Source organism: Lutra lutra, chromosome 7 (genome assembly GCF_902655055.1).
Source record: "Lutra lutra chromosome 7, mLutLut1.2, whole genome shotgun sequence".
In the NCBI taxonomy this organism is placed as follows: Eukaryota; Metazoa; Chordata; class Mammalia; order Carnivora; family Mustelidae; genus Lutra; species Lutra lutra.
In genome coordinates, this window is record NC_062284.1 from 118,423,420 (window position 1) to 118,431,457 (window position 8,038).

The 8,038-nt window shown below is 50.7% G+C and overlaps 1 long non-coding RNA gene across 1 annotated transcript; it reads right to left on the reverse strand.

Moving 5' to 3' along the window:
- Window positions 1–318: 318 nt before the first annotated feature.
- On the reverse strand, window positions 319–6,271 carry LOC125105534 (uncharacterized). The gene is made up of 3 exons (XR_007128930.1): window positions 6,162–6,271; window positions 3,456–3,605; window positions 319–348 (listed from the first exon to the last, which is right to left on the reverse strand). It is a non-coding gene; the product is annotated as an uncharacterized LOC125105534 (long non-coding RNA).
- Window positions 6,272–8,038: the final 1,767 nt, after the last annotated feature.

Sequence of the window (8,038 nt, forward strand, 5' to 3'; positions counted from 1 at the left end):
GAAATCATGACCTGAGCCAAAGGCAGACGCTTAACCAACTGAGAAACCCAGGTGCGCCCCTCCCCCGACCAGAGCAAGTTCTAAGTGATGGGTAGAGGCTACCTGAGACTGGGTGGTCAGGGGACACCTCTGTGAGACGTGACACTGAGCCTGAGGAAGGGGCCCACTGTGGAGAGATGTCAGAGCCTCAGCTTCTCTTCCTCAAAGGGACTGTGTGCAGATTCCCCAAGAGCTACCACAGCCAAGAAACTGGTGGTTCTGTGCTTTCTGCTAGTTGCTGGACTCTCGCAGCGTGCAAAATGGCGGCCCACCTGCTGGCTGGCAGCAGGGATCTGCCGGGCTGAGCACCTGAAGAGGAAAAAGCATTCATTCTCTAAGCTGAAAATAATGTGACCAGCTTTAAAATCACCTAGGTTGTTTAAAAAAAAAAAAAATAGGGGCGCCTGGGTGGCTCAGTGGGTTAAGCCTCTGCCTTCAGCTCAGGTCATGATCTCAGGGTCCTGGGATTAAGCCCTACATCCGGCTCTCTGCTCAGCGGGGAGCCTGTTCCCCCTCTCTCTCTGCCTGCCTCTCTGCCTACTTGTGATCTCTCTCAAATAAATAAATAAAATCTTTAAAAAATATATATATATACATATATATATGGTTATTCAAAGGTGACTAAGTTACCTTTTATAAATATTTTTATTTGCCCAACAGTGTTCTTAAAAACAATAAAATTAAATAAGAAACCAGGTAAAATTCAAAGACAACAAGGCTGTTCGGTACATTGTCTTGAATTTTCTGGCTTTCAACTTTATGAGGCTAATTTTACAAATTTCCCCTCATGGTAATAACATCTTGAACCTGGGCTGTCCCTGTCTGCATGGATGGATACACACAGCCCCACATGGAAATGAAGCTGGTTCACCCACAACATTAAAATAATTAATCAATTAATTAATATTTTTTAAAAACCTTTTTCTTTTCCTTTAAAATTATAAAATTCATATCATCTGAATTAATTTCGTATTGCTGCTGTAGCAAACTGCCACAAAAATCAAGGTACCAGCAGGGCCACGCTCCTTCTGAGGAAAGCTTTCAGGATCCTAGAGGCAGCCCATGTTCCTTGGCTCATGGCCTCCTTCTATCCTCAAAGCCAACAGTGAATCACGGCAACCTCTATCTTCTTTGTCCCATCTCCTTCTCCAGCCCCGACTGCTCCCTCCTCCCTTCATGTGTCAGGACCTATGACGACTTTGGACCCACCTGGAAAATCCAGAATAATCTCCCTGTACCAATAACCTTGATTTAAGTCCCTTTTGCCGTGGAGGTTGACCTATTCCCAGGCTTCAAAGATTAGGACGTGGACATCTCTGCGGACCGTTATTGTGCCCACCATACTCCCCCCCCATGGACAGTCTCAGAAATATAAAGACTAAGTTGTTAAATGTCACCATCTAGGGTTTGTCCTCTCAGCATTTTGAGCTATTGCCAATGAAGTGGAAATGTTACTATCTATAATACTTAGATACCTTTGCACTTAAGATTTAAATTTAAAGACAGCCTAATCTTCATCACACAGATGCACTTTAAATTATTCAACCCGTCCCTATGTCGGCCACTGTCTTGAACTGTCCTATCGCATGGTGGAATGATCACCGCTGGCTCACATTTACGGAGCCCGTGCTGGGCACCAGGCATTGATCTAAGCATTTGTATTCAGATTAACTCCTCCAATACTCACGACAGTCCTGTGCGGTGGACACTATTGCGACAGATAATGGTACAGATGAGGAAAGAAAGCTTCTTCAGGAGAGGAGAACCTTGCCCAAGGTTGGGTGACAGTGTGGTAGGAGTCCCACCCAGGTCACCTGACTCCAGAATCCACACTCCGAGCCACTCATGTGCAGTTTTTTCCCCCAGCCCGGCTGATGATCTCTCTCAGGATCGACGTCTAGGGGGAATGCTAGCTTGTATTGGATCCACCCCACACCCTTTCCGTGGATCATGTCCTTTAGAGCCTCACAAACCTATGGGGTAAACGTTCGTCATGAAGCCCAGCTGATGGCTTGGACTCACTGGCGGCTCTAAGTGGGGGCCAGCCATTAACAGCAGGGACGGTTCTGGGCTCCTGCTCTACGAGCTCGCTTTACAGCTGAGCCCCAGGGAAGGCAAAGCACAGGCAGATCATGCCTTCAGCAAGAAGCCTTCAGAGCAGGTGCCTGGTCTGTGCTGGGCGGGGTCCCAGCTCCGGGCATCGCAGGCAGCCGGCATGGCTCCCAGCAAAGAGGGGACGCAACAGGGTTCTAATGGCTTCCCTTCCAGTCAGATCAAGGCAACAAAGTCTTCGAAGGCATCTGGACATAGAACTAGATCAAGTCTTTGGTGCTGGGCTACTCCTGGAGGGCTGGACTCTTAGAGGGGCCCATACACTAGGGTTAGCCAGTCCAAGCTAATTGTGGACACCAATTCCCCCCAAAATAGCATTTTTCATATCCTTGTACTAATTAGCACACCCCCAAACCCTCTGGACCTGATGGAAGATAAGATGATGCTAAGCAGGTGGGCCTCTCAGACCACGGGCTTCTCATTAGAGTCTCTCACATGCTAACCCAGCAGCCCTGGAGTGTATATTCGTGATTAGACTTCTTTAAGTCTAAGTATTAAGTGATAACACTTATCTTTAGGTGTTAAGTAAGCATCTCTAGGTGTACATCAGAATTAACATACATATGTTGTACTGAGCGTGCTGATTGTATATTAAAGTAATTAAAAATAACAAAAAGGGGCACCTGGGTAGCTCAGTCATTAAGCATCTGCCTTGGATTCCAGCCCCGCATTGGGCCCTCTGCTTGGCGGGAAGCCTGCTTCTCCCTCTCCCACTCCCCCTGCTTGTGTTTCCTCTCTCTCTGTCTCTCTCTGTCAAATAAATAAATAAAATATTTTTTAAAAACATTAAATCAATCAATAAATAAAAATAACAAAAAGGTAGATGCAGTGATTATCCCCATTTTACAGATGGGAAAACTGAGGCCGAGTGATCCATTGACTCACCAAAGAGCACAACCTATATTCTGTCCAGGATCCATCTGATCCATTGCCGCCCTGCAGGAACAAGGGCAAGAACCATTCACATGTTGAATGCCCTTGGTGTGTGTTATAAACTGGCCTACACTTGGCTCTTGCCTATGAGATGTGACTGTGGGGTTCCAGTTCCCAACTGACCACTCAAGGGGTTATCTGTAGCCAGCCGCAGCCCCAGATCTGGCTTCTTCTAGCCTTTGGGCCATATGGCCAGCCTGGGAGGCATTCAAGGTTCCCAGCAGGGGACAGTGGGGTCTGCCCTTCGGCGTCACGTGTTTCTTGCTCCCTGGGTTCGTGCAGGTAACTAGGAGGTGACCAGTGCCTGTGCTGTCCACAGAGAAATCTTATCACCAATGGGTGTTCTTACTATGCATTCAACATATACTCACCGCATCTGCCAGTAATTACCCACTGAGCATTACTCTGCGTCCAGACATCCTTCTGGATCTCTGCCCTGCTCTGGGGCCCTGAGAGCCTTTCCTTCTGACAGTGGTGTGAACACAGATGGGTCACTTCCCTCTGGGCCTCAGTTTCCTTATCTGTAAACAGGGCAAGAAAGGGCTTCTTTGACCCCTAATCTTTGTAGAAAACCTTAAACATTACCATGTTTAGGGACCCTTGGCACCTGTCCTGAAGGGACAGTAGAAGGGTTGGGGATTAAGTGAGGTGTCAATGTGAAGAACCAGGCATAGAAGTTTCTCAAATAAAAGTGGGGCTTCCAGAGCTTGAACATTCATGTGTGGGCTAGACTCAGTGATGGCACCCACAGAGCAGTTTGGAAAGGGGAAAAACCATGATGCCACAGTGGAGAAAGCCGGCCAGACCCCACCTGAGCCACATGATCAAAGCCAATGTCATCAGCAGTAAGTCATGTGGATGACATGTACCCCAGATGGGATGGGCTGGGATGGGGTGGATGGGGTGGGATGGGACGGGACGGGGCAGGGTGGAAGAGGGTGGGAGAGGATGGGATGGGATGAGAAGGCATTTCACCTACGGGATTTGCTTCCCCCACACCCATAACCCCAGTCTACTCATGAGAAAACATCAGAAAAAAACCCAGATGGAAGAACTCTTTACGAAATATCTGACCAGTGCTCCTCAAAACTGTCAAGAGCAAAACAAACAAGGAAAGTCTGAGAAACTGATCCCAACCAGAGGCTTCCATGGAGACATGATGACCAAGCGGGATATGGCATGCGTTCTGGGGTGGGATCCCAGAACGGGAAAGGGACGCTAGTGTCGTCAGTTAGTGACATCTGAATAAAGTCTGAAGTTCAACCCACAGGGCACGGCACTGTTGTCTTTGCTGATGCCATGTACCAGGCAATGAAAGAGATTAATAGTAGGGGAAACTGAGTGAAGGTATATGGGTTTTCGTGTTATCTTTATAACTTTTCAGTACAGCTAAAATTATTCCAAAATAAGTGTGTGTGTGTGTGTGTGTGTGTGCACGCACACGTGCGTGTCTGTGTGTGTGTTTAAGTGAGATCTGGGCCAACAAGTCCAGGAAAAGAGGCTCTGCCTCGTTAGTGATGAGGGAAATGCAAACCAAACCCACAAGGAGCCACCACTTCACGCCCACTAGGATGGCTCTCGTCAAAAAGACAGACAACAACAAGTGTTGGCTAGGATGGGGAGGAACTGGAGCCCTTCTACATGGCTGGCGGGACTGTTAATTGGTGCCATCACTTTTGAAACAGTCTGGCGGTTTCTTAAAAAAAAAAATGACACAAAGAACTACCCAGGGATTCCTCTGCTAGGTAGGTACCTTGAAGAAAAGGAAGTATCTGTCCATACGAAGGCTTGTCTAGGAAAACCCAGAGCAGCTTTTCCTCCTAAGAGCCCCAAACTGGAAAGAGCTTAGATGGCCATCAGGAGAAGATGGGACAGAATGGGACAGCCCACGGTGGGGTGCTGGTGACAAGAAAAAGGAGCTGGGGAGACATAGGGCAACTTGGATGGATTTCTAATGATGATGAGCTAAAGAAGCCAAAACAGAACGGTGTGATTCCATTTACAGAAGACTCTAGAAAATGCAAATTCATCTGTGGTGACAGAACGCAGACCAGTGGTTGCCTGGGGCAGGTGGGGAGTGAGGAGGGAGGGAGGGGCCACAAAGGGGAGAAGGAAACCAGAGGACGATGGAGGCGTTCACGACCTCAGCAGTAATGATGTCTTCATGGGTGTGTACATGTGTCAAAACACATCAAATGGTACACTTTAAATATATGCAATGTATTCTGTGCCAAGGATACCTCAGTAAAGCTGCTTTTTAAGAAAGTGAAGCCTGGGGTGTCTGGCTGGCTCAGTCGGTTAAAGCTTGTGACTCTTGATCTCCACGTTGTGAGTTTGAGCCCCATGCTGGGTTTAGAGACTACTTAAATAAGTAAAGTAAATAAACTTAAAATAAAATAAAAATTTAAAATAAAAATGTAGGGGCGCCTGGGGGCTCAGTCGGTTAAGCATCTGCCTTCGGCTCAGGTCATGATCTCAGGGTCTTGGGATCGAGCCCCACATCGGACCCCCAATCAGTCTGCCCCTCCCCCGGTCATGCTCACTCTCTCCCTCAAATAAATAAATAAAACATTGAAAAAATAAATACATAGGGGTGCCCGGGTGGCTCAGTGGGTTAAGCCACTGCCTTCGGCTCAGGTCATGATCTCAGGGTCCTGGGATCGAGCCCCACATCGGACCCCCAATCAGTCTGCCCCTCCCCCGGTCATGCTCACTCTCTCCCTCAAATAAATAAATAAAACATTGAAAAAATAAATACATAGGGGTGCCCGGGTGACTCAGTGGGTTAAGCCACTGCCTTCGGCTCAGGTCATGATCTCAGGGTCCTGGGATGGAGTCCCACATCAGACTCCCTGCTTGGCGGGGGTCTGCTTCTCCCTCTACCCTTCCTCCTGCTTGTGCATTCTCTCTCTCTCTCTCTCTCTCTCACACACACACACACACACACTGTCTCCCAAAGAAATAAATAAAATCTTTAAAAAAAATACATACATACATACATATATACATTAAAAAAACAAATACAAACGTGAAACCTGAGTCTGGGAACAAGGACAGTGTGGCCCCAATCTCCTCACCTGTAGTGCAGAGTGATCCCATGTGCCCCACACCCTCTGAGAGCCCAGGGTGAGGTGGGGGCCAGTGGGAGCCCCATCCCTGGCCCAAAGTCCTGAGCTCTTAAACTTCCTGGACAGACAGTGGCAGGGCCATGGCCACAGCCCCTCTAAGGACCGAACGCTGTGGGGTTCCTCCCACTGGAAGGAGGGATCCACTTACTCCCTCTCTTTTTACTCCGAAGGGAAAAAAAAAAAAAAAAAAAACAACGCATGATGCTTCATGTACTTTGGGGATTTTTCAACACAATTGTCTAAAAATAGCCTGGACCATCACAGCCCAATTCCTTTTTAGGAAGGGTTTCAGCAGCCCGGCCTGTCCTGGCGGCCGGCTCAGGAAATGGAGGCTTGGCCCAGCAGGGCCTCGGACAGGGGCCATGGACCCAGGGACCAGGGCCCCAGGGCCCCTCCCCGTGTTCAGGCCAGGCTCACCTCCTGTCCCCCACCTCACAAGAGCCCATGAATGAGCCCCTCATCCTCAGCTCCCCCTGGGTCGGGCCCCCATGCACGTCAGCCCCTTGCTGTGGTGTGGCCAAACTCCTCCCTTTCTTGATTTCCCCATCTGGGAAGTACAGCGCTCTACTGCCTTGCCCTGCCCCCTCTAGAGCTGGGCTGTGGCAGCTGGGCCACAGGTGTGGATGGGCCCCAAAAACTGTGCACGCCTGCTCTATCCTGTGGGAGAGAGGACAGGCCAGGCCCTGGAAAGCCACATCCTGGCCAAGGGCCCACATGAGCCAGGCACCCTCCATCTCCACAGGGCGCTGTCAGCATCAGGGGGCAGCCCCTGAGCTGCGAGGGTCATCGTGATGACGTGTGTGGGACCCCAGCCAGGGACGGGCCTCAGAAGAAACCAGCCCTGCCGACACCTTGACCTGGGCCTTCCAGCCTCCAGCCTGTGAGACAGGGAGTGTACATTGTTGAAGTCCTGGTCTGTGGGACTCTGTCATGGCCCCACAAACAGATTAATATATGTGCCCGATGACAGGTGAAAAGGTCAAAGCTCTGGAGAGACTGAGAACCGGATCCAGAGCCACAGAGGGCCACACAGGGCCACATAGGGCCACCCAGCTAGGAGCAGCTGGGGCAGGACAGGAAGCCAGGACCATCTGTCCCCCATGCTCTTTCCACCGAGGTCTCTGGAAAGGAGAGCAGCTCCCTGACTCTTCCCACAGAGAGCCCCAGGCCTCCCCAGGGGTCGGGGCAGGAGGGACAGCGTGACGAAAGCAGGAGCCCTGGGCCACTCGGCTGGCCCGTGGGTAAGCAGCTGGCCAGGGTGTGGCTGGGCCCGGCCTCCATGGCCCTTTCTCTTGTCATCTCCTCCTGGGGCTCCCTGGTCCTCAGCCTTCTGTGGTCTACACTCTGCCCCTGCTTCGGGACCCCAAGAGGATGGGGTCTCGTGCACAGCTGTTCCCAGTTCACCCCAGGAGGATGGACCACAGGGGAACCGGGAGATCTACCAGGATGCACTAGGCACGGAGTCTTATCGGGACAGAGCAAAGGGTGTGATTTGGGCCCTGCCCCCACAGCCGGAAGGAATGCCAAAGTGGGGCCCGGGGCTGAGTGTGGTCCTGGAACCAGCAGGTCTGGGAGGGACCCTAGCTCCCTGCTGTGCCTCTGGCCAAGGTGATGCCCCTGGTTCCATCCACAAAACGGGTGGCCATGCTCCCTGATTCCCAGGGCTATCTGGAGGATGGACCACGGCACCCGTTCCCTCCCCTACCCTTCCCACCCTCCCCACTCCTTCTCCTTCCCCTCCCTTGAGAAGAGCTGACACAGCCATTCTCTGCCCCTCCATGAATCCACAAGCCAGGGGTAGGGCACAGGGGCTCCTTCTGTGGTGT